We start from the raw sequence: 26,041 nt of genomic DNA on the forward strand, positions 1-26,041 counted from the left end.
GTGGATTTTCTCTAATCCAGCAGTGCCTTGGCTCAACTCCCGCCAATGTCCAGCTGCTCACTGAGATGTTCTGTCTGCAATTAGACCAAACTGTAGACGGGTCTCCGGAGCCTAAAACCGCAACCTCTCCTCACTCCTCCGCCATCTTACCTCCTCCTTTGCCCATTTTTTAATTGCGTTGTCTGTCTTCTTAGTGTTGAGTCATATAAGTTCTTTATATATTTTGGAGATCAATCCCTTGTCTGAGGTATCATTGGCAAATATGGTTTCCCATATGGTTGGTTTTCTTTTCATCTTGTTGATGTTTTCTTTTGCTGAGCAGAAACTCTTCAGTTTGATGTAGTCCTGTTTGTTTATTCTTTCCTTTTTTTCTCTTACCTTAGGAGATATATCAGTGAAAACATTGCTATGTGGGATATCTAAAATTTTTGTTCCTATGTTTTCCTCTAGGACCTTTATGGTGTCACAGCTTACATTTAAGTCGTTTATGCATGTTGAGTTTATTCTGGTGTATGGTGTACATTGGTGGTCTACTTTCATTTTTTTTGCATGTCCAGTTTTTCCAACACCATTTGTTGAAGAGGGTCTTTTCACTTCATTTTATGTTCCTTACCACTTTGTCAAATATTAGTTGACCATATAGACCTGGGTTTATTTCTGGGTTATCTATTCTGTTTCTTTTATCTATATGTCTGTTCTTATGCCAGTACCAGAATGTTTTGATTACCGAGGCCTTGTAGTATAGTTTGGTATCATGTATTGCGATTCTTCAAACTGTGTTCTTCTTCCACCAGATTGCTTTGGTTATTCAGGATACTTTTTGGTTCCATATAAATTTTTGAAGCATTTGTTCTAGGTCTGTGAAATATGTCACTGGTATTTCAAAGGGATTGCATTGAATCTATAAATTGCTTTGGGTAATATGGACATTTTAATCATGTTGATTCTTTCATCCATGAACATGGTATATGGTTCCATTTATTTGTATCTTCCTTACTTTTTTTCATCAGTGTTATGTAGTTTTCTGAGTACAGGTCTTTTACCTCCTTGGTTAAGTTTATTCCTAGGTACTGTATTTTTCTTGTTCCTATAGTAAATGGTTTTTTTTTTTTTCTAGTTTCTATCTCTGATATTTTATTGTTGGTTTAAAAAAATGCCTTTGATTTCTGTATATTTATTTTGCAACCTGCTATTTTGCCAAATTCACTTAGTATGTTGAATCGTTTTTTCGTGGAGTCTCTAAGGTTTTCTATGCACCCTATCATGGCATCTGCAAATAATGACAGTTTTACCTTGTCTTTTCCTTTTTTGATGCCTTTTATTTCTCTTCTTGTATGATTGCTGTGGCTAGAACTTCCAAGACTATGTTGAATAGGAGTGGGGCGAATAGACAACCTTGTCTTGTTCTCTACCTCAGGGGGAATGCTTTCAGTTTTTGTCCATAGAGTATGATGTTGGCTTCAGGTTTATTGTATATGGAGTTTATTATGTTGAGGTATGCTCCCTCTACTCCCATTTTGCTGAGAGTTTTCATCATCAGTGGGTGTTGTACTTTATCAAATGCTTTTTCAGCATCTATTGATATTACCATGTGTTTTTTTTCTTTCATTTTATTTATGTGGTGTATTAAATTTATTGATTTGTGAATATTAAACCTTCCTTGAATCCTGGGAAGAATCTTACTTGATAATGGTGTATGATCTTTCTAATGTGTTGCTGGATCCTGCTTACCAATATTTTGTTGAGAATTTTAGCATCTATGTTCATCGGCGATATTGGCCTGTTGTTTTCTTTCTTTGTTGTGTCTTGACCTGGTTTTGAAATTAGAGTAATACTGGCTTCATAGAACGAGTTTGGTAGTCTTCCCTCTTCTTGCATTTTTTTTGGAATAGTTTGAGAAGGATAGACATTAGTTCTTCCCTAAATGTTCTGTAAAATTCAGCTGTGAAGCCATCTTGTCCATGGATTTTGTATGCCTGGATTTTTTTTATTACCTCTTCAATTCCGCTAGTTGTTATTGGTCTGTTCAGGCTTTGTACTTCTTGATTCAGTTTTGGAAGATTATATGTTTTTAGAAATTTGTCCATTTCATCTAGGTTGTTAAATTTCTTGTGATACAGTTGTTCATAATAATGACTTACAACCCTTGGAATTTCTGTTGTATTGCTTGTGATTTCTCCTCTTTCATTTCTGATATTATTTATGTGGGTCCTCTCTCTTTTTTTTCTTGATGAGCCTGGTTAGAGGTTTGTCAATTTTGTTTATCTTTTCAAAGAACCATTTCATGGTTTTATTGATAGTTTGAATTGTTTGTTTAGTCTCTATGCTATTTAATTCTGCTCTAATCTTGATGATTTTCTTCCTTCTACTTGTCTGGGCTTTGGTTGTTGTTCTCTAGTTCTTGTAGCTGTAGGGTTAGCTTTTTTTTATTAGAGATTCTTCTATCCTTTTCAGGTATGCCTGTATTGTTATAAGCTTTTTTCTCAGAACTGCTTTCCTTGTATCCCATAGGTTTTGAGTTGTTGTGTATTCATTATCATTTGTTTCCAGAAATTTGTGATGTTTTTCTTGATGTCATTGTTAACCCTTTCATTATTTAATAGCATGTTATTCATTCTCCATGAGTTTGAATGTTTTTAAATTTTTTCCTTGGGTTTGATTTCCAGTTTCAAGCCATTGTGATCTGAGAAGATGCTTGATATAATTTCAATGTTTTTGAACTTATTGAGGCTTGTTTTGTGTTTTACCATGTGATCTATCTTTGAAAATGTTCCGTGTGCACTTGAAAAGAATGTAAATTTTGTCTCCTTGGGGTGAAAAGTTCTATATCTATCAACTAATTCCATTTGATCTAGAGTGTTGTTCAATGCCTTAATATCCTTGGTGTTTCTTTGCTTCGAAGATCTGTCCATTGTTGACAATGGGGTGTTAAAGTACTCTACTATGTGTGTGTTGCTATCTATATCATTCCTAAAGTCTTTCAACATTTTTCATACCTATTTGGGTGCTCCTATGTTGGGTGCATATATGTTCACAAGGGTTATATCTTCTTGGTGGATTTTCCTCTTAAGTATCAGGAAATGTCCTTCTTCATCTATTTTTATGACCTTTGCTGTGAAATCTGTTTTGTCTCATATAAGTATTGCTACTCCAGGTTTTTTTTCTTGTCCATTTGCTTGAATTCTTTTTCCATCCCTTCACTTTCAGTTTGTGTAGATCTTTTGTTCTAAGGTGAGTCTCTTGTAGACAGCATATATGTGGGTCATGCCTTCTAATCTATTCAGCTTCCCTAGGTCTTTATATTGGTGCATTTAATCCATTTACATTTAAAGTTATTATCATGAGGTACTTATTCATTTTCATTTTCACCCTTTGTTCTTGTGTTCCTCTCTGTCTCCTTCTGTTTCTTCATCTTCTTAAAGCAGACCATTTAGCATCCTTTACAATGCTGGTTTGGTGGAGATGTGTTCTTTTAGCCTTCTTTTGTCTGGGAAACTCATTATTTCTCCTTCCATTTTGAATGAGAGCCTTGCTGGGTAGAGTATTTTTGGTTGTAGGCCTTTGTTTTTTGTTGCTTAGAATATTTTTTGCCATTCCCTTCTGGCTCGTAGTGTTTCTGCTGAGAAATCGGATGCTAGCTTTATTTGGGCTCCCTTGTATGTTATTAACTGTTTCTCTTTTGCTGCTTTTATAATTCTCTCTGTCTTTCAATTTTGCCATTTTAATTATGTGTGTCTTTTTTTTAAAAGTATATTTTATTATGTTGTTACAGTAGTTACAACTTTTCCCCTTTGTTCCCGTTTTCCCAGTACCCCCTTCCCTCCAGCCATCCCACCCCACTTATTTCATGTCCATAAGTCGTGCATATAAATTCTTTCACTTCACTCTTTAGTATATTATTCTTAACTTACCCCTCTCTATTTGTACCAACTGATCATGCTTCTTATTCTCTGCACCATATCCCCATTTCTCCCCTTTCCCCCTCCCAGCTGACAACCCTCCAAATGATCCCCATACCTATGATTCTGTTCCTATTCTGGTTTGCTTAGTTGGATTTTGTTTTTATTTTTTATATTCAGTTGCTGATAGTTGTGAGTTTGTTGTCGTTTTAGTGTTCATAGTTTTGATCTTCTTTTTTTTTAATTAAGTCCCTATGACATTTCATATAATAATGGCTTGGTGTAATGAACTCCTTTAGCTTTACCTTGTCTGGGAAGCACTTCATCTGCTTTTCCATTCCAAATTATAGCCTTACTGGATAGAGTAATCCTGGTTGCTGGTTGTTTTTCATCACATTGAATACTGCTTGCCAGTACATTCCTGCCTGCAAAGTATCCTCTGAGTAATCAGCTGATAGTCCTATAGGCAGCTCCCTGTATACAACTCTCTGCCTCTCTCTTGCTGCCCCTAGGACGCTGTCTTTCACCTTTGACATCAAAATCATGATGCTTCTTGGTGTGGTCCCCTCTGTGTCCAGCTCATCAGGGACACTCTGTGCTTCCCAGACCTGTATGTACATCTCCTTTACAAAATTTGGAAAGTTTTCCTCATTTTTAAAATTTTTTGCTTCCTCATTGTGCACTAGTTGACTGATTTTTTCTTTTTTATGTTCCAAATCATTGATTTGAACCACGGTTCCCTTCCCTTCACCATAGGTCTTGTGTGGATTTTCCTTTGTTTTATTTAGCATAGCCTTCACTTCTTCTCTTATGCGTTTGCCATATTCAAACATATCTGTCAACCCTGTGAGCATCTTTATCACCAGTGTTTTGAATTCTAAATCTGTTATTTTGTCTATCTCCTCATCTGTGAGGTTGGCTGTCTCCTTGTCACTTAGTTCTCCCACTGGAACCTTGATTGGTTCCCCCTTTTGGGCCATACTTCTCTGTCTCCTCATTCTGACAGGCTCCTGTGTTTGTTTGCCTCCACATCCCAGGTAGAGCTCTCGCTCCTGTTACATTGTTAGGGGCAGAGCCTTAAGGATTCGTCAGTGCAGCATGACCTGTTTCACCACGTTATGGTTCTGTAAGTGGGGGAGCGGTCCAAGAGGAAACAATGCTGCCTGCCCACCACTTGCCCCTTTTTCAGGCACCTTTCCCACTTCTGCACTGGGCTGTCACCCCTCTAGCTGCTGCCCTGGCCATTGTTCCCAGAGTGGGTGGGTGGGCAGACGTTCTAGGACTGTGGGGGCCCTTTAAAGAAGTGGACTCTGCTGAGAGGCCAGCAGTTTCTGCCTCTGCCCCAACCCCCACTGGTCTGCACAGTCAGAAGCAATGAGGTTTGATTTTCCCTGGTGCTGGGACTGTGAGCTGGGAGGTAAGGTGAGGAGCTGGGGACGCTCCCTAGGTGTGCCTCCTGACTTTTTAAAACATGTGACTGTGCTTCCTTCTGTCCTGCCGCTGCTGCTGCTGCTACCACACCAGGTCCTCTTCACTCTGGCTCCACCCCTCCTACTTGTCTGGATGAGTATTTCTTTTTTATATCTTTGTTTGCTGAACTTCAGTGCAGTTTGGTTTTCTGGAACTTCTGTTTGTTTCTAGTTTTGAGGTAGATGTATTCCTTCTTAGTTGTGGAGGGAGATGCACTGTGTTTGTCTATGCCTCCATCTTGGCCGGAAGTCTATGGTATGTCTTGATGTGAGTCTGTTGGGGTTCCTCTTCTTTGGGACCCTCTGTGCTTCCTGGACTTGCATGACTTTCTTTTCTCAAGTTAGGGAAGTTTTCTGTCATCAGTTTTTCAAACAGATTTTCTATCCCTTGCTCCTCTTCTTCTCCTTCTGGTATTCCTATGATATGGATAGTATTATGTTTCATGTTGTCTTCCAGCTGTCTTAAAACCTCTTCATTCTTTTTCAGTATTTAAAAATTTTGTTGCACTGTCTGGGAATTTTTTTCTACGTTGTCCTCCAGCTCGCTGATCCAATTTTCTGCTTCCTCTAGACTGCTTTAAATTCCTTCCAGCGTGTTCTTCAATTCAGAAATTGTATTCTTCATTTCCTCCTGGCTCTTATTGATATTCTATATCTTTTTTTCATGCTGGTGTAGTTCTCAGTAAGTTTCTTATAGTTTCCCTGTAGTTCTTTGTGGTTTTCTTTGAGCTTGCTGAGCTCGTTGAACTTCCCTATAATCCATGTTTTGAATTCCATATCTGATAGTTTACTTCCCTCTATTTCATTTAGCATTCTTCTTGGGGATTCTTCCTTTCCTTTTGCTGGGGTGTTGTTTCTCTGTCTCCCCATTTTTGTGACTCTTACTGTTTCTTTTTTTTTCTCATTAAACTTTGTTTTAATGGGTCTCAAAAATTCTGTGACAGATTTTGGTCAAGTTGTTTCCATTAAAAAGTACTGATTTTAAAAACTAATAACTTCCACACACACACAAAAAACCAAATGGTCCACAAAATTCTCCTTTCCTTCTGAAGGTTTTATGATGCATTGTAATCATTAACCAGTCCTTTACTGTTAAACTTAAGTGGCCAATTGAGACAAACAGTTCTGAGACCATTCTTCCATCACTGATTAAGACTGGGGTGGCAGGTGTTGGGGATAATAGTCATTTAGCCTTCTGAGCTTTCTGGGAAGACAGTGACTTTGCCAGCTCCAGCTACCTTCTTGTCCACTGCTTTGATGACACCCACAGCAACTGTCTGTCTCATGTCATGAACAGCAAAGCAGCCCAGAGGAGGATAGTCAGAGAAGCTCTCAACACACATGGGCTTTCCAGGAACCATATCAAGGATGGCAGCATCACCAAATTTCAAAACTTTGGGCTATCTTCCAGCTTTTTCCTAGAATGACAATCGATCTTCTCCTTCAGCTCAGCAAATTTGCAAGCAATATGGGCTGTATGACAGTCCAGAACAGGAGCATATCCAGCACTTATTTGGCCTGGATGGTTCAGGATAATCACCTGAGCTGTGAAGCCAGCAGCTTCCATTGGTTGGTCATTTTTGCTGTCACCAGCCACATTGCCACGACGAACATCTTTGACAGACACGTTCTTGACATTGAAGCCCACGTTGTCCCCAGGAAGAGCTTCACTCAAAACTTCATGGTGCATTTCAACAGACTTTACTTCAGTTGTAATGTTGACTGGAGGAAAGGTGACCACCATGCCGGGTTTGAGAACACCAGTCTCCACTCAACCCACAGGGACAGTATCAATACCACCAATTTTATAGACATCCTGGAGGGGCAGACGCAGAGGCTTGTCAGTTGGATGAATTGGTGCAGGATGCAATCCAGAGCTTCAAGCAGTGTGGTTCCACTGGCATTGTCATCTTTACGGGTGACTTTCCATCCCTTGAACCAAGGCATGTTAGCACTTGGCTCCAGCATGTTGTCGTCATTCCAACCAGAAATTGGCACAAATGGTACTGTGTAAGGGTTGTAGCCAATTTTCTTAATGTAGGTGCTGACTTCTTTAGCAATTTCTTCGTATCTCTTCTGGCTGTAGGGTGGCTCAGTGGAATCCATTTTGTTAACACCAACAATTAGCTGTTTCACACCCAGAGTGTAAGCCAGAAGGCATGCTCACTGGTCTGCCCATTCTTGGAGATATCTGCTTCAAATTCACCAACACCAGCAGCAACAATCAGGACAGCACAGTCAGCCTGAGATGTGCCTGTAATCATGTTTTTGATAAAGTCTCTGTGTCCTGGGGCATCGATGATGGTCACATAATAGTTGCTGGTCTCAAATTTCCACAGGGAGATATCAATGGTGATACCACGCTCACGTTATCCAAGACCCAGGCATACTTGAAGGAGCCCTTACCCATCTCAGTGGCCTCCTTCTCAAATATTTCAGTGGTTCTTTTGTCGATCCCACCACATTTGTAGATCAGATGGCCAGTAGTGGTAGACTTGCCGGAATCTATGTGTCCAATGACCACAGTGTTGATGTGAGTCTTTTCCTTTCCCATTTTGGCTTTGATTTAGTAGTGGTGGTTTTCGCGACACCTGTGTTTTGGCGGCAAGCCCATTGCGAAAAAGTCTTGTTTCTAGCTGCTTCTTAGATTGATCTGCACTTCCTGGATCTGCCCTGGGTGTCAGATCTTGTAACAGTCTTGGCCTAGGCAGCCTGTTGGAGACTACCAGAGATCTACAGTAGTCCCTCACTATATCGCGGTTCACTTATTGCGGACTCACTTTATTGTGGGATTTTCAAAAATATTATATTTAATTATTTATCACATATTTTTTCAGTATATCGTGGGATTTCGCGGTACTGTATACATATGTTGTTAAAGTTATGTAGGTTTAAGAGTGCAGAATAAATGTAAGGTTCTTACTTCATGGGGGTATCTGTGATGGAATATCTGTGATAAGTGAGGGAATAGTGTACTGCCTTTGTCTGTCTCCTTTAGTTGTAAATATATTCAATCTGTGGCCAGCTGTCAGGCTTAAGCGCTGAGGTTGTGGCAGATTAATTCCTGTAGGCGGGGCTTTTGCTTCCCCTCAGGCTGATGCCACTTGGAGGGGAAGGGTCTGCCTGCTGCATGGGGAATGAGTCAGCACTGGGACCTGGCTGGCCGCCCCCTCAGTTCTCCCCTCAAAGCCATCACCCCAAACTCTCTCCAAGTGTCTCCAGTCCTCTCTGCCTTCCCTCTGCCTGAGTCCAGGGTAAGTGGGTGCCCAAATATTTTCATATGTAATCTGCATAAGAGCTCTTTTTCTTCAGCTGTTTCTTTCAGCCCTGCAAAAAACCCTGTGGCTTTTTGCTTCTCACAGCTGGATGCTATTTTATTTTCTGCTCTGTTGCTGTAGGCTGGGAAGCCCAGCTGGGGATTCAGACCATGCCCTTCTCAGGGGGAACCCCTGGCTGCTGAGCTGTTTCTCAGTTCCCTCAGCTGCCATCCATGGTAGCCCAGCCAGCCTTTTCACATGTCCACAGTTCCTACCAGTCACGTTGTGATGAAGTGGCCTTTTCTGTCTCTCCGTGGTTATAAGACTTCTCTCCAGCTAGTGTTCAGTTGGGTATTCCAGGTGATTTCTCCACAATTAAGTTTTAAGTCCAGACTGGTCCTGGAAGGAGGTTAGTGTAGCTTCCACTTAGTCCATCACCATCTTGGGTTCCTATACAAGTATTAATGGGTTTCCTAATATTATACCCCAGACAGCTAGGATGACACATCAATATAAGGAGCAAGAAGATTTGGAGCAACTCTAGATCACAATTAAAGCCAACAACAAACAACTAAAATTTAAAAATACCATCTACCTTTTAAAGTCAGGGTGGCTGATATTAAGTGGAAGAGAAAAATGTTTCTGTTTCTTCCTACATTGACTGTCATTCCATTAGTCCCTTTAGTACAACTGCTCCATTCAACCTCTGTAGAAGAAAACTCCCCACAGGACCGCTGGAGCTTTTATAGTCTGCTCTTGCCTGTTACCACACCACGTTATGTGTTCTTCCACCTTTGTACTTCGATGGGTATTGAAGTCTTCAGTATAATTAAATATGCTAGAGCCAAGATTCTATGTACATCAATAATAAACCTTGAGCATCTATTTCTGAAAGCTTAACTGCATGGACATACTGGAAAGCCCCTTCATTTGCAGGAAAGATGCTTCACTTTGCTTCTGTCTGTTAGAGGCTTAGGACTATGGGAAGCTTAAGCTGCAGAAGCTTCTTTCATTGTACTGTGTTTCTGCCCTTGCTTTTTGAAGGTTCTAATTTATAACTGTTGTATCAGAAGAAACATTTCAACAGTGTTTTGGTGGAAATGAATAACCTCACCCATCATCTAATGAGTTTATTTCTTATCACTTTCATTTATTTAAAAGTTAATAATTTAAAATTTTATGTGTGTTTGGTAAAGTTATATATTATAGATAACTGAAATAATTCCAAAGGAGCTATGTTGGATTAGTTGTAGAGAAGTGCATTTGAACTAGTATGATATAAAACTATGGTAAAATGCAAATTTTATGGAATTTAAAAATTATTGTGGCATTTTGTTGTGACTTGTTTAGGCCAGAATGGAGACAAGGAGGTAGGCTGAAATCTGCTTCAACTGGAATTGAATTGAAGCATCTTGCCATCAAGTCATTTGTTTTTATTAAGTCCAAAGCAGTATACACTCTACAGGCTTTTACTTCCCTTCAGTGGAAAGAGCCTTGGGGTGATAAAAAGAAATACTGGTAAATATTTATCCACTCCCACTTGCAAAATGGTAGCAAAACTACTTGCCTTCCTTTTCTCACAGTGGATATTGTTGTGTGCAAATCAGCTCTCCCTTCAGGATGGAGGCACTCCATGTTGACAGCTGACAATTCTAAGGCAAATCCCACTCTGGGAATCTTCCTCTGCCTCTCCTAAGGTTAGTTACTGAAGTCTGCATCCAATGACTAATTCATGAGGAGAGGTATATCAATGCCCAAACTGTTATCTTCAGCCGAGGTAGAGGAGAAACAACAGGAGAATAGGCAATGCAGTTATAAGGTTTATTTGGTGAGCTGCAATCAGGTGGGTGGAGACCATTTCAGTTTCAGCCCCATGTAGCAGCACAGTTAAGGTTTTTAAGGGATGAGAGAATTGGTGGGGCTTTCTGAAGATCATGATAGCATGGGGGCATTGGCTCTGAGAACAGAGAAGTTGCTAAATTCTTGTCATAAGAAAAATATATCTTTGTTAAATAAGAAACCCATAGGGCATGGGCAGATACTGGTGCCAGAAGTTACTGGGGCAGATTTATTGGGGGCTTGCTAAAATTAGACCTGAATTCCTGGATCCAGGTTTTATGCCTAAGATTCCTACCTTTGTTTTACTGTTTCTGGGGAGTTGGGTCAAAGGTCCATTTTCTGGATCTGCTTCTTGCTGCAGTTAGGGCATAGAGCTGTCCCTATATTTTTTCTTGAGGTATAGGTTGGTATGGAAGGGTACAGGGCACGAGTAGGTCACTGACAGCTTGATTTGTGGCAACCTTTACTGTCCTATGGATAAAACTTATTAAAAGTGTAGGAGACAGAAACCTACTAAAAAGAAAAAGCAAATTATTATTATTTGAGTTATTAAGGATATTATCATGACTCAGAGGGGAGAGGAGAAATAAGAAGAAGGTTCTGAGCCAGGAGGGATCAATAGCAGTATTTTTTGCATGTTTTATGATGTCAATGTTTTCTTTTAAAACTTTTAAATGTTCTACAACCTGCCCACTAGTGTTGACATAAAAACAGTGCATCTCATTTAACAGAGTGCATATTCCACCTGCCTCAGCAGCATGTATGTCTAGGGCTCACCTGTTTTGTAGGACTACATTGCAGACTGGCTAAGAATCTCTGTCGGTACTTACACAAAACCTCTGAAATATGCTCAGGTGCTCTGCAACATATGGAATCCTTCTGCAACATAACATTATAAAATAATCATTAGAACTATAAATAAAATATATTAGAACTTTGTAGACTCTTGGAGATTCTTGTATAGTTTTCTTATTTGACAAAGCTTTCCATGTATTTTACATATAGAAAATATATAATTCTCACCTGATTAGTCTATAATTTTCTCCTTTGTATAAATCCTTGAGATATTCCAGGGGCCCTTTGAAATACCTCAAAGCCATAAGGAAAAGTGTTTAAAATTTTAACCCCTATAAATCTTGTCAAACATTTGATCTAAGGAGTATATTTTATGAAATGGTATTTGATGTTTTATTTAAAGTGATAATAAAAGGCATGTGGCATCAATATAAGCTAAAAAAACTTCCGTCCTTAGCATTGAGAAACATGAATTTTTTAAAAAGTTAGTTAAGTATTTGAGTAACATGCCATGACACACAATTATTTTAGTAAACAGATCCTTGACTTTTAGGCAGATATAGAAAAAACTTTTTCCCACTTATCATATTGAAAAGAACTAACCAAATTTTATATTAACCTTTTTATATAATTTCTTACCAAGGTTTTTATAAACCTTCTTTAATTTTTACAGCCTTTCTGTAATATACACAGTACTTCCTAGATTTCTTTTCACTTTATTAAGAAATAAGAGTTTCTCTTCCCCATTGACAGATACATACACAGTACTCAAAAGTGAGCTGTTTTATTATCTTGTAACCTTGACAACTGAGAGGAGGCTGGAGAAGAAGAGCAGAGATCAAGCTTGGGTGACCTTCAGTTGCTTCATTTTTTAAAGTATCAGTTTTATTCTTTTTCACATTGAGGTAGAGAAAGTTATTGCTTCTGAGGTAAGTGAAACAAAGGAAAGAGTTAGGGTGGAGAAAGTAATAGGGGTGAGCCTAGGCAGCCTCTTTGATTCCTTAGAAAAGTTATGGATAGGAAAGTAATGACCTAAGGTGGGGCTGCCTTTGTTCACCATGAAGTTAGAAAAAGGGGGTCCTAGAGACAGCATCAGGGGGTTAGATTGGGTTGAGCTTTCAGTGCCCAATTTCACTAGTCTTGAGTCATTCTTTTTTCTGATGGTGTTAATTGGAATCCTAAGTATATGACTGAGGTTCTGGAAATTTGAGACTTTGGGGGTGATGTTTAATATCTGGGCCAGGTTAGATAATTTAGAAAAGTGCCTGTTTGTTTCTGAAAGTCATAAAGATGAGCTACATAGTAGAAGGGTAGAAAGGAAGAGGTCAGTTTGACGGAGATCATGAGCTAGGGCCTGACTGAATAGGTGAAGGCTGTCTCAGAATCCCTGAGGAAGTACTGTCCAAATCAGTTCTTGAGCAGCTTGTGTGTCTGGGTCAGTCCATGTAAAAGCAAATAAATCTTGGGGATCAGGATATAGGGGGATAGTGAGAAAGGCATCTTTCAAGTCTAAGATAGTATAGTGGGTGGTATTAGATAGAATAAGAGATAGGGTTGTATATGAATTAGGGACTACAGGCAGGGGGACTACAGCCTGGTTCATTATGTGTAAATCTTGGACCAGACATTAAGTCCAATTTGGCTTATTAACAGGTAAGATGGAAGTATTATAAGGGGATTTAGCAGGTCTTAAGAGACCTACCTGAAATAAGTGAGTGATGGTAGGTTTAAGACAATGTAAGGCCTTGGGTGGTATTGGATATTGGCGACAAGCAGGGAATTGAGTGGGTTCTTTAAGTCTGATAATAACTGGGTCGTGGTGGGTAGTGATGATAGGAATGTCAGTGTCCCATACTTCTGGGTAACAGACTGAGAGGAAAAAATGGAGGGAAGAGTGTGGTGAGTGGTGGGTGGTTGAGACAGAGTGAGGAGAAAAATGCCATACAAGCTCTGAGGAGAGGGAAGTAGTATCTGGGCTTTAAGCTTGACTAGAATATCTCATCCAAGTATTGGCATTGGACAGCAAAGGAGGACTAGAAATGAGTGGGCAAAAATATATTCCTCTAAGTATCATGGAATGAGGAGAGTAGTGGATAGTTGCGAGGCTATGCCATCAACCCCAATGATCAGGATTGAGGGACTGGTAAGTGGCCTGGCATTTTCAGTAAAAGCAAAGTAAGTGGCCCCCATATCAATAAGAAAATATGTTGGTTTACCTGCTACTAAAAGTTGCCTGAGATTCCATCCTGGAAATAGGCATGGGGGCCCATGTGGCCCCTGGTCACCTTCAGTCCTCTATGGAAAGTCCCAGGAGTTCAGGGAGGTTGAAGCCTGAGGCTTGGTCTGATTGGGTAGTGGATATCCCCTTGCATCAAGGGACCTGGGGGCAGTCAGACTTCCAATGCTGCTGTTGTTTACATAGTGGGCAGGGCTTTGTGGGAGGTCGAGAATTTGAGCACTGCTTAGCCCAATGTCCAGGTTTGCCACATTTGAAGCAGTCTCCTGGAGTGGCCTGACTTTTACCTTTTGATGGGTTAGGTTTTCAAGACTCTTTAGGAGCAGAAGCCAGTAACTGGAAAACCTGAGTTCACAATTGGGCATGCTCCTCATTTTGATTGTTGAAGACATTGAAGGCCACATGAACTAATTTGGTGTAGCTGGTTTGAAGGCCTGCCTCTAATTTTTGGAGCTTGCAGCATATGTTGGGAACTAACTGGGAAATAAAATGCATATGGAGCAGCAGGGTGCCTTCAGGGGAGTCGAGACTGAGGTTAGTGAGATGTTGAGGAGCTGCTCACATATCTAGTAAGCAAGGCAGTGGTATTCTCATCAGATTCCTGGGAGATTTCTTTTTGCTTATCATAGTTAACACAGAGAGAAAGGTACACCAGCTTGAAAGGGTCCCCCCTCTGATCCAGCCACCTCTCAAAGAGGAAGGACAGGTTGAAGTCTTCCTCAGGTTCTATAGGGAGAAGGGGGACAGTGTTCCCACATTTAGTCAGCAGAGTGAGGGGGATTCCCCTCAGGTCAAGGGGCAGCCTCAGCCAATTCCAGGTCTGCTGGGGCCATGTATGGAGGAAGGAGAGTGGAGAGGAGACAGTGTTCCCTAGCGTCTGAAGGGGTCTCAGGATCAGAGTGAGAACAGTCAGAGATGATGTAGGGGGATTAGGAGGAGGTGAATGTAAGATAGAAGTTTGATAAGTAGAGCAGGATTGACAGAGAGAAGGATGCCTGCATTATCAAAAAAAAAAAAAAAAAAAAAAAAAAAAAGCCTCTACATATTGAACCTCACTCCGTTTGCCCAGATGGTGACAATAATTGTCAAGGTCAGTCAGGACTCAGGGGTCCAGGGTCCGATTTGTAGGCCAAATGGACCTGTTGTCTAATTTGTACTATGCCCAAGCTGTATTACAGATTAGTTGCTTAAGTCTAAGTTCTTTGTCGATGTTTTTTAAATTTCTAAGGAGACATCTGAGAGAGTATCTCGTGGAGGCTTAGAAAGATCAATCCCTGTGATTAATAGGGTATCAGGAGACTCTCTCCCAGCCGAAGGAGACTCATGGGGACATCCCATATGAGAAGTTCTTAGGCCATGTCAGATGAGAGGGTTGGGAAACAGAGGCGGGAAGTGTCCACTGTCCTCACATTCCCAAGAGTCTAGGATCCAGAAGCAACTCTCACTGAGCACTGGGATTTTCTGAGAAAAGTGTCCTGAGACAGCCAAATGGAGAGAGAGTGCTGTTTGGGAGAAGGCAAACTCCTTACCCTGTAACATTCACCAGTGCTGATGTGGAGGTCAGGCAAAAGAAGGCTGATGCCAAGTCCTTCTCACTCTCCTGGGTTTTGGCACCAAAATGTTAGGTTCAGCCAAGTGAGAGGATAAATGACAGAACAGGCAATGTGTTTTTTACTTTATTTTTTATTTTATTTTATTTTATTTTTATTTTTTGGTTTTTCCAATTACAGTTGTCCTGTTTTCCCCCCTTTGCTCTTCCCCACCCAGCCCACCCCTTCTCCCACAATCATATCCCTCCCTGTTGTCCATGTCCATGACTCATTTATACACGTTCCTTGACTAAACCCTTCTCTTACTTATCCCCCTTCTCTCCTTCCCCCCTCCCCCTCCCCCCTATTGACTGCTATTCTTCTCTTTGTCCTATGTAGTTTGTTCATTTGTGTTGCTCTTTAGTTTCCTGTATGAGGTGATATCACGTGGTATTTTTTTTCTTTGCCTGACTTAATTCACTAAGCATAATTCTCTTTAGTTCCATCCATGTTGTTGCAAATGGCAGGAGTTCTTTCTTTCTGCTACATAGTATTCCACTGTGTAAATGTACCACGTTTTTTTTGTCCACTCATCTACAGATGAGCATTTAGGCTGTTTCCAGTACTAAGCTATTGTAAACAGTGTTGCTATGAACATAGGGGTGCATAAGTTCTTTTGAATTAGGGTTTTAGGATTTTTCAGGTATAATCCTAGCAGTGGAATCTCTGGTTCAAACGGCAGTTCCATTTTTAGTTTTTTGAGGTAATTCCATGCTGCTTTCCATAGTGGCTGCACCAGTCTGCATTCCCACCAATGGTGCAATAGGGTTCCCATTTCTCCACATCCTCGCCAGCACTTGTTGTTTGTTGATTTGTTAATGATGGCCATTCTGACTGGTGTAAAATGGTATCTCATTGTGGTTTTTATTTGCATCTCCCTGATGGCTAATGATGTTAAGCATTTTTTCATGTGTCTATGGACCTTCTGTATGTCCTCTTCAGAGAAGTGCTTGTTCAGGTCCTTTGCCCATTTTTTAATTGGGTTGTTTGTTTTCTTGATGTTGAGTCATATAAGCTCTTTATATATTTTGGAGATCAGTCCCCTGTCTGTGATATCATTGGCAAATATGTTTTCCCATATGGTTGGTTTCCTTTTCATCTTGCTGATGTTTTCTTTAGCAGAGCAGAGACTTTTTAGTTTGATGTAGTCTCATTTGTTTATTTTTTCCTTTATTTCTCTTACCTTAGGAGATGTATTCATGAAGATATTGTCACGTGGGATATCTGAAATTTTCCATCCTATCTTTTCCTCTGGGACTTTTATGGTGTCATGGCTTACATTTAAGTCTTTGATCCATCTTGAGTTTATTCTTGTGTGTGGTGTAACTTAGTGGTCTAGTTTCATTTTTTTGCAAGTCCCTGTCCAGTTCTCCCAGCACCATTTGTTAAAGAGGCTCTTCTCACTCCATTTTATGTTCCTTCCTCCTTAATCAAATATTAGTTGACCATAGAGGCCTGGGTTTATTTCTGGACTCTCTATTCTGTTCCACTGATCTATATGTCTGTTCTTATGCCAGTACCAGACTGTTTTGATCACAGTGGCTTTGTAGTATTGTTTGATGTCTGGTATTGTGATTCCTCCTGCTTTATTTTTCTGTCTCAAGATTGCTTTTGCTATTCGGGGTCTTTTTTGGTTCCATGTGAATTTTTGGAGTATTTGTTCTAGGTCAGTGAAATATATCATTGGTATTTTTTTTTAAAGTATATTTTATTGATTATGTTGTTACAGTAGTTCCAATTTTTTCCCCTTTACTCCCCTCCACCCAGTATCTCCCCCCCCAGCATCCCCCCCCCAAGTCCATACCCATGGTTCGTAAAAAATAACTATCCCTCCCTCTCAGATATTAAGACCCTTTGTAATCTTGTAAAGGACAATGGGCGAAGGTCTCAAGCTCCTCTAGCTGCTTCAAGCTGGACATGGTCGTCGTCCTACCTACCCTTGGGTCCAGAAATCCCTAATAACAGTGGGGGTGTGGAGGGGAGGGTGGCCTTCCCACATGGGGAAGGATTGTGCAGACTCCAGGTCAGTTGGCTGTCTCCGGACAACGGCGTGCTTGGTTTAGCAGGCTGGCATCCTTGTTGTGTTCTGGGGGCAACAGATTTGGCAAAAAGGGTTAAAAAGCATCATTCAATCCATAACTACTAGGTGACAAAAGGCAGGGATTAATTTTTCAATGTTCCACATTAGGAGAAAAAAAAAAAAAGGGCTTCTTTGGAGGAAGGTGTGCTAGGCACATCTCTCCTGTCCAAAACCCTTTTGCCCATTTTATTTAGTTTGGGCTGAGGGAAATAGTTTATGTTGCCCCCCTCTCAGAACTCTGGGCCCTTTCTGTCCAAGCCATTAGGATAGAAAAGAGAATTCAGTTTTAAAGTGAAGCCCACAGACCACCCCATTCTTCACCAACTCAGCCATTTAGTTCAGCCAAACTGTTGAGTCTCCGGAGGCAGCGCTGCAGAGAGGATTAAGTGAGGCTTATGCGTACAGACAATCACTCAGGTAATGCGGTCATAGGCTTATGCCCTTTGAAAACAGAAAACACATGTTAATTTATGTAACATAACCAACAAAAAAGTCTCTAAATCTGTAAGACTGTCTTATTGGGAAGACATCCAGTTGCAAGGCACTTGACATTCTACTTGCCTGCAACTTGAATCTCTTTGGTGATATCACAGATATGGTTTAATTTTCAAGTGAAACCATTTTTTAAATGAGAAGAAACTTTTAAGACGGTTAGCTGCCCTACTTTACAGTCTGCCACTGATCATTGTGATTTTCCTTGAATACTGATTTTTCTCCCTAAGATTACTCTCCTTGTCTTTAAAGGGACTACATTAAGTCCATTTTTAATTTATCCTGTTCATTTGCATAAGCATAACAAGAGCAGCAAATGATCACTTATGATCTTTAGTTCTCTTTTGCTGGAACTTACCCAAGGAACATTTAGGGTGGCCCTCAGTCTGCTCTTCAGTGCACAGAAGCTGGGCCACATACCTGGCATTCATCCTTGCCTGTACACACCTGTCCTTTCCAAGTCTTTCTGGTTTTCCATTGTGCCTTAAGGTCCCTTCTAGCCATCTTTCAGGAAAACAACCTTCGTTCCTTCCCTGGAGAGATTGCTGTGGACCGCACAGCCAACCATGGCAGCAGGCCTTTTATTTCGCGGGCTTTTATTACCTTTGAAAGTCATTCCCAGTTCCTTAGGGCTTTTTGGTAACAACATGAGCCCAAGCATGTCTCCTTTAGGCTTGACATTCCAGTCAAAGGCTTGTTCAGAAAAAGGAACCTCTATTAACAACTGGTCTTATTAGGTCTATGCAAAGAAACTTAAGTCATTACTTACTTGTTTAGAATGCCAAACTCTGGAGAGATCAAATAGGGAGAAAAATATACAACGTGAAGGAAAATCTTTGTCCTAATATTCACTGAACTGGCATTTCCATTCTTCATATTTTCATTTTCCCCCACTAAAAAAGTTTTTTTGTTTGTTTTTCCATTACAGTTGTCTCACTTTTTTTTTTTCCCCTCTTGCTTCCCTGTATCCTGCCCCTCCCTTCCCCCACATTCAGTCCCCACTCAGTTGCCCATGTCTGTGGGTCATTTATACATGTTCTTTGATTTTACACTTCCCCTTCTTACCCCCTTTTCTCCCTCCCCCTCCCCCCTTGTTACTGTTAGTCTACTCCTTGTTTACATACCTCTGGTTCAATTTTGCTCATTTGTTTGTGTTGTTCATTAGTTTCCTGTAATAGGTGACAGCATAACGTATTTTTCTTTCGTTGCCTGGCTTATTTCGCTAAGCATAATTCTCTCTAGTTCCATCCATGTTGTTGCAAATGGTAGAAGTTCCTTCTTTCTTTCTGCTACATAGAACTCCATTGTGTAAATGTACCAGAGTTTTTTGATCCACTCATCTACAGATGGGCATTTAGGTTGTTTCCAGCACTTGGCTATTGTAAATAGTGCTGCTATGAACATTGGAGTGCATAGGTTCTTTTGAAGTGGTGTTTCAGGATTTTTCGGATATAATCCCAGTAATGGAATTGCTGGTTCAAAAGGCAGTTCCATTTTTAGTTTTTTGAGGAAATTCCAAACTGTTTTCCATAGTGGTTGCACCAGTCTGCATTCCCACCAGCAATGCACCAGGGTTCCCGTTTCTCCGCATCCTCTCCAGCACAAGTTGTTTGTTGATTTGTTGATTATGGCCATTCTGACTGGTGTGAGGTGGTATCTCATTGTGGTTTTTATTTGCATCTCTCTGATGGCTAGTGATGTTGAGCATATTTTCATATGTCTATGGGCCCTCTGTATGTCTTCTTTGGAGAAGTGTTTGTTCAGGTCCTTTGCCCATTTTTTAATTGGGTTGTCTGTCTTCTTGGTGTTGAGTCGTATGAGTTCTTTATATATTTTGGAGATCAATCCCTTGTCTGAGATGTCATTGGGGAATATATTTTCCCATATGGTTGGTTTCCTTTTCATCTTGCTGATGTTTTCTTTAGCTGAGCAGAAACTTTTTAGTTTGATGTAGTCCCATTTGTTTATTCTTTCCTTTATTTCCCTTGCCTTAGGAGATATATCAGTGAAAATGTTGCTACGTGGGATATCTGAAATTTTCCTGCCTATTTTTTCCTCTAGGACTTTTATGGTATCACGGCTTACATTTAAGTCTTTGATCCATTTTGAGTTTATTCTGGTGTGTGGTGTAAGTTGGTGGTCTAGTTTCATTTTTTTGCATGTCCCTGTCCAGTTCTCCCAACACCATTTGTTGAAGAGGCTCTTTTCACTCCATTTGATGTTCTTTCCCCCTTTGTCAAATATTAGTTGACCATATGAACCTGGGTTTATTTGTGGGCTCTCTATTCTGTTCCATTGATCTATATGTCTGTTTTTATGCCAGTACCAGACTGTTTTGATTACCGTGGCCTTGTAGTATAGTTTGATATCAGGTATTGTGATTCCTCCTACTGTGTTCTTCTTCCTCAAAATTGCTGTGGCTATTCGGGCTCTTTTTTGGTTCCATATAAATTTTTGAAGTATTTGTTCTAGGTCTGTGAAATATGTTGCTGGTATTTTAATAGGGATTGCATTGAATCTATAAATTGCTTTGGGTAGTATGGACATTTTAATGATGTTGATTCTTCCCATCCATGAGCATGGTATATGCTTCCATTTATTTGTATCTTCTTTAATTTCTTTCTTCAATGTTATGTAGTTTTCTGAGTACAGGTCTTTTACCTCCTTGGTTAAGTTTATTCCTAGGTATTTTATTTTTCTTGTTGCTATGGTAAATTGAATTTTTCTTTCAGTTTCTATCTCTGAGTTTTTATTGTTGGTGTATAAAAATGCCTTTGATTTCTTAATATTGACTTTGTATCCTGCTATTTTGCCGAATTCACTTATTAGGTCGAGTAGTTTTTTTGTGGAGTCTATAGGGTTTTCTATGTACACTATCATGTCATCTGCAAATAATGACAGTTTTACTTCCTCTTTTCCAATTTGGATGCCTTTTATTTCTCTTTCTTGTCTGATTGCGGTGGCTAGAACTTCCAAGACTATGTTGAATAGGAGTGGGGAGAGCGGACATCCTTGTCTTGTTCCTGATCTCAGGGGGAATGCTCTCAGTTTTTGCCCATTGAGTATGATGCTGGCTTCAGGTTTCTCATATATGGCCTTTATTATGTTGAGGTATGCTCCCTCTATTCCCATTTTGCTGAGAGTTTTTATCATAAATGGGTGTTGTACTTTATCAAATGCTTTTTCTTCATCTATTGATATTATCATGTGGTTTTTGTCTTTCATTTTGTTTATGTGGTGTATTACGTTTATTGATTTACGAACGTTAAACCATCCTTGCATCCCTGGGATGAATCCTACTTGATCGTGGTGTATGATTTTTCTAATGTGTTGCTGGATCCGGTTTGCCAATATTTTGTTGAGGATTTTAGCATCTATGTTCATCAGCGATATTGGCCTGTAGTTTTCTTTCTTTGTTGTGTCTTGACCTGGTTTTGGAATTAGGGTTATACTGGCTTCATAGAATGAGTTTGGCAGTCTTCCCTCTTCTTGTATCTTTTGGAATAGTCTGAGAAGGATAGGAGTTAGTTCTTTCCTAAATGTTTTGTAGAATTCACTTGTGAAGCCATCCGGTCCAGGGCTTTTGTGTGCTGGGAGTTTTTTGATTACTGCTTCAATTTCACTAGCTGTTATTGGTCTATTCAGACTTTCTGCTTCTTCTTGATTCAGTTTGGGAAGACTATAGGTTTCCAGGAATCTGTCCATTTCCTCTAGGTTGTCAAATTTCTTGCCATACAGTTGTTCATAGTAATTTCTTATAATCCTTTGTATTTCTGTGGTATCAGTTGTGATTTCTCCTCTTTCGTTTCTGATTTTATTTATTTGGGTCCTCTCTCTTTTTTTCTTGATGAGCCTGCTTAAAGGCTTGTCAATTTTGTTTATTTTTTCAAAGAACCAGCTCCTACTTTTGTTGATCTTTTAAATTGTTAGTTTAGACTCTATGTCATTTAATTCTGCTCTGATCTTGATGATTTCCTTCCTTCTACTTGATCTGGGCTTTGCTTGTTGTTCTTCCTCTAGATCTTGTAGCTGTAGGGTTAAATTTTTTATTAGATATTCCTCTAGCTTTTTTAGGTAGGCCTGTATTGCTATGAACTTTCCTCTTAAGACTGCTTTCGCTGTATCCCATAGGTTTTGGGTTGTTGTGTGTTCATTATCATTAGTTTCCAGAAACTTTTTGATTTCTTCCTTGATGTCATTGTTAACCCATTCATTATTTAATAGCATGTTATTCATTCTCCATGAGTTTGAATGTTTTTGAGTTTTTTCCTTGAGGTTGATTTCCAATTTTAAGCCATTGTGATCTGAGAAGATGCTTGATATAATTTCAATTTTCTTGAATTTGTTAAGGCTTGTTTTGTGTCCTACCATGTGTTCTATCTTTGAAAATGTTCCATGTGCACTTGAGAAGTATGTATATTTTGCTTCTTTGGGGTGAAAACTTCTATATATATCGACTAAGTCCATTTGATCTAGAGTGTTGTTCAGTGCCTCCATATCTTTGGTGTTTCTTTGCTTCGAAGATCTGTCCATTGTTGACAATAGGGTGTTAAAGTCCCGTACTATGAGTGTGTTGTTGTCTATATCTTTCTTGGAGTCTTTCAAAAGTTTCCTTACATATTTGGGTGCTCCTAAGTTTGGTGCATATATATTTATAAGGGTTATATCTTCTTGATGGATTTTTCCCTTAAGTATTATGAAATGCCCTTCTTTGTCTCTTTTTATGGACTTTGCTGTGAAATCTGTTTTGTCTGATATAAGTATTGCTACCCCGGCTTTTTTTTCATGTCCATTTGCTTGGAATACATTTTTCCATCCCTTTACTTTCAGTCTGTGTAGATCTTTTGTTCTAAGGTGGGTCTCTTGTAGACAGCATATATGTGGGTCATTCTTTCTAATCCATTCAGCTACCCTATGTCTTTTAATTGGAGCGTTTAATCCATTTACATTTAAGGTTATTACCGATAAGTACTTATTCATTGTCATTTTTCCCCTTTGTACTCGTGTTCTTCTCTGTCTCTCTCTGTTTCTTTATCTTCTTAGAGCAGACCTTTTAGCATCTCTTGCATTGCTGGTTTGGTGGAGATGTATTTTTTTAGCCTTCTTTTGTCTTGGAAGCTCCTTATTTCACCCTCCATTTTGAATGAGAGCTTTGCTGGGTATAGTATTCTAGGTTGTAGGCCTTTGTTTTTCATTGCTTGGAATACTTTTTGCCATTCCCTTCTGGCTTGTAGTGTTTCTGCTGAGAAATCTGATGATAGCCTTATTGGAGCACCCTTGTATGTTATTAGTTGTTTTTCTCTTGCTGCTTTTAGGATCCTCTCTTTGTCTTTGAATGTTGCCATTTTAATTATGATGTGTCTTGAGGTGGGCCTGTTGGGTTTCATCTTCATTGGGACCCTCTGTGCTTCCTGGACTTGCGTGACTCTTTCTCTCGTCATGTTAGGAAAGTTTTCTGTCATTAGTTTTTCAAAGAGGTTTTCTATCCCTTGCTCTTCTTCTTCTCCTTCTGGAATTCCTATGATACGGATATTATTACGTTTCATGTTGTCCTGCAGCTGTCTTAGAACCTCTTCAGTCTTGTTCAGTCTTTTTTCATTTTGTTGCATTGTCTGGGAGTTTTTGTGTAGGTTGTCCTCCAGCTCGCTGATCCGATCTTCTGCTTCCTCTAGCCTGCTTTTAATTCCTTCTACTGTGTTCTTCAATTCAGAGATCGTATTTTTCATTTCCTCCTGGCTCTTATTGATAGCTTCTATGTCCTTTTTCATGCTCACGTAATTTTCTGTGAGTTCCTTGTAGTTTTTCTGGAGTTCTTTGTAGTTTCCGCTGAGCTCATTCAGCTTCTCCATAATCCATGTTTTGAATTCCATATCTGATAGTTCGCTCCCCTCTATTTCATTTAGCACTCTTTCTGGGGATTCTACCTTTCCTTTTGATGGGAGGTTGTTTCTCTGTCTCCCCATTTTTTTGACTCCTATTGTTTGTTGGTGCTTCTTGGAATGATCTGCACTTCCTGGATCTGCCTCTGGTGGCGTCAGATCATGTACCAGTCTGGCCCTAGGCAGCCTGTTGGAGACTTCCAGGGATCTACTGCTGTTGTCTGTCTTCTTTGATTGTTAATCTATTCAATCTGTGATTAGCTGTCAGGCTTAAGGACTGTGGGTGTGGCAGCTTAATTCCTGTAGGCAGGACTTTTGCTTCCCCTCAGGCTGACGCCACTTGGAGGGGAATGGTCTACCCGCAGTACTGGGGATGAGTCAGCACTGGGACCCAGTCAGCTGCTCCTCCAGTTCTCCCCTCAAAGCCACCGTGCCAAATTCTCCCCAAGTGTCTCCAGTCCTCTCTGCCTTCCCTCTGCTTGAGCCCAGGGTAAGTGGTGGCCAAAATATTTTCGTATGTGATCCACTTAAGAGCTCTTTTTCTCCTGCTGTTTCTCTCCGGCTAGCAAGAAACCCTGTGGCTTTTCGCTTTTCACAGCTGATACTATTTTGCTTTCCACTCTGTTGCTGTAGGCTGGGAAGCCCAGCTGGGGGTTTAGACCCCGCCCTTCTCAGGGGGAATCCCCGGCTGCTGAGCTGTTTCTCAGTCCCTTCAGCAGCCACCCATGTGAGCCCAGCCAGCCCTTCCGCGTCTCCGCACTCCCTACCGGTCACGTTGTGATGTAGTGGCCTTTTCTGTCTCTCCATGGTTATAAGACTTCTTTCCAGCTAGTGTTCCGTTGTTTATTCCAGATGATTTCTCCAAAATTAAGTTGTAAATCCAGACTGGTCCTGGGAGGAGGTTAGTGTAGCTTCCACTTACTCCTCCGCCATCTTGGATCTCTCATCATTGGTATTTTAATAGCGATTGCATTGAATCTGTAAATTGCTTTGGGTAGTATGGCCATTTTGATGATGTTGATTCTTCCCATCCAAGAACATGGTATTTGCTTCCTTTTATTTGTATCTTTCTTAATTTCTTTCTTCAATGTTACATAATATTCAGAGTACAGGTCTTTTATCATTTTGGTTAAGTTTACTCCTAGGTACTTTATTTTCCTCATTGTTATAGTAAATGAGATTTTTTTCTAGTTTCTGTCTCTGGTAGCTTCATTCGCTGGAGAGGACACTCCAGCGTCATCGCAAGATGTTGATTCAACACGGGAGGAGACAGATACCGTGTCACTCCCGAGTCGGACTGCACAGCCATTTTCGGCGGTGCAGATAGACTCTTAAGAAGCTACACCATCGTCTCTCGAGATGGACAGCTGCCGATACATGCATACAGAAATGCCTTAGATTTCTGTATATTTATTTTGTACCCTGCTATTTTGCCAAATTCACTTATTATATTGAGTAGTCTTTTACTGGAGTTTATAGGATTTTCTAGGTATACTATCATGTCATCTGCATATAATGATAGTTTTGCTTCTTTTTTCCCAATTTGGATGCCTTTTATTTCTTTTTCTTGTCTGATTGCTGTGGCTAAGACTTCCAACACTATGTTGAATAGAAGTGGAGAGAGTGGACAGCCTTGTCTTGTTCCTGACCTCAGGGGGAATGCTCTCGGTTTTTGCCCATTGAGTATGATGCTGGCTTCAGGTTTCTCATATATGGCCTTTATTATGTTGAGGTATGCTCCATCTATTCCCATTTTGCTGAGAGTTTTCATTATAAATGGGTGTTGTACTTTATCAAATGCTTTTTCTGCATCTATTGATATGATTGTGGTTTTTTTATTCATTTTTTTATGTCATGTATTACATTTATTGAGGCAATAAATTGCCTCTGTCTCTTGCCAGCCTGTCTGTGCTCCTGCTCCATGGCAGATGTTTGACAAACGCACCATGTTACGGGTGGAGCTGCAGCAGGTCGTTGTCTCAGCAGCTGTCTTCACAACTCAGGTATAGACACCACCGTGCTTTTATTGAGAGCCCCTCAATGTCAGGTCCTGTATTAGACGGGGACTGGCCATTGTGGTCGTCACTACGGATGGAAGGAAATACTGTGTTTCTTCTGCTTTTTTTGGGGGGGGGGACAGGTTTTCTTGCATAAGTATTATATAGCGAATTTGCAAGATATGGAAGAGTAGATGGCAGTACTCATAGGGTACTAACCTCAAAACAATATTAACATTTTGATGTACAGTATTTTTTCCAGACTTTGCTATGCATATTTTACAGAGCTTAAATAATATATATATATATATATATATATATATATATATATTTAAAAGGTAACAAAACACTTAACATTTTTATCATAAGCAATTTCTGCATTATTGTGCACTATTCCTAAATATTTTAAATGTCTTTCAGGTTAATTTAATCATTCTATTTTACTTTGATATTTAGGTTTCTTCCAAGTTTTAAATATATTAACACATTACTTAATAATGTTTGTGCAT

General features: G+C 39.9%; 1 pseudogene; it reads right to left on the reverse strand.

The window, feature by feature from the left end:
- Window positions 1–6,555: 6,555 nt before the first annotated feature.
- Window positions 6,556–7,970, reverse strand: LOC150009846 (elongation factor 1-alpha 1 pseudogene; annotated as a pseudogene).
- Between the last annotated feature and the right edge of the window lie 18,071 nt (window positions 7,971–26,041).

The sequence above is a fragment of the Furipterus horrens genome, unplaced genomic scaffold, assembly GCF_987537825.1.
Source record: "Furipterus horrens unplaced genomic scaffold, mFurHor1.1.pri manual_scaffold_5, whole genome shotgun sequence".
In the NCBI taxonomy this organism is placed as follows: domain Eukaryota; kingdom Metazoa; phylum Chordata; class Mammalia; order Chiroptera; family Furipteridae; genus Furipterus; species Furipterus horrens.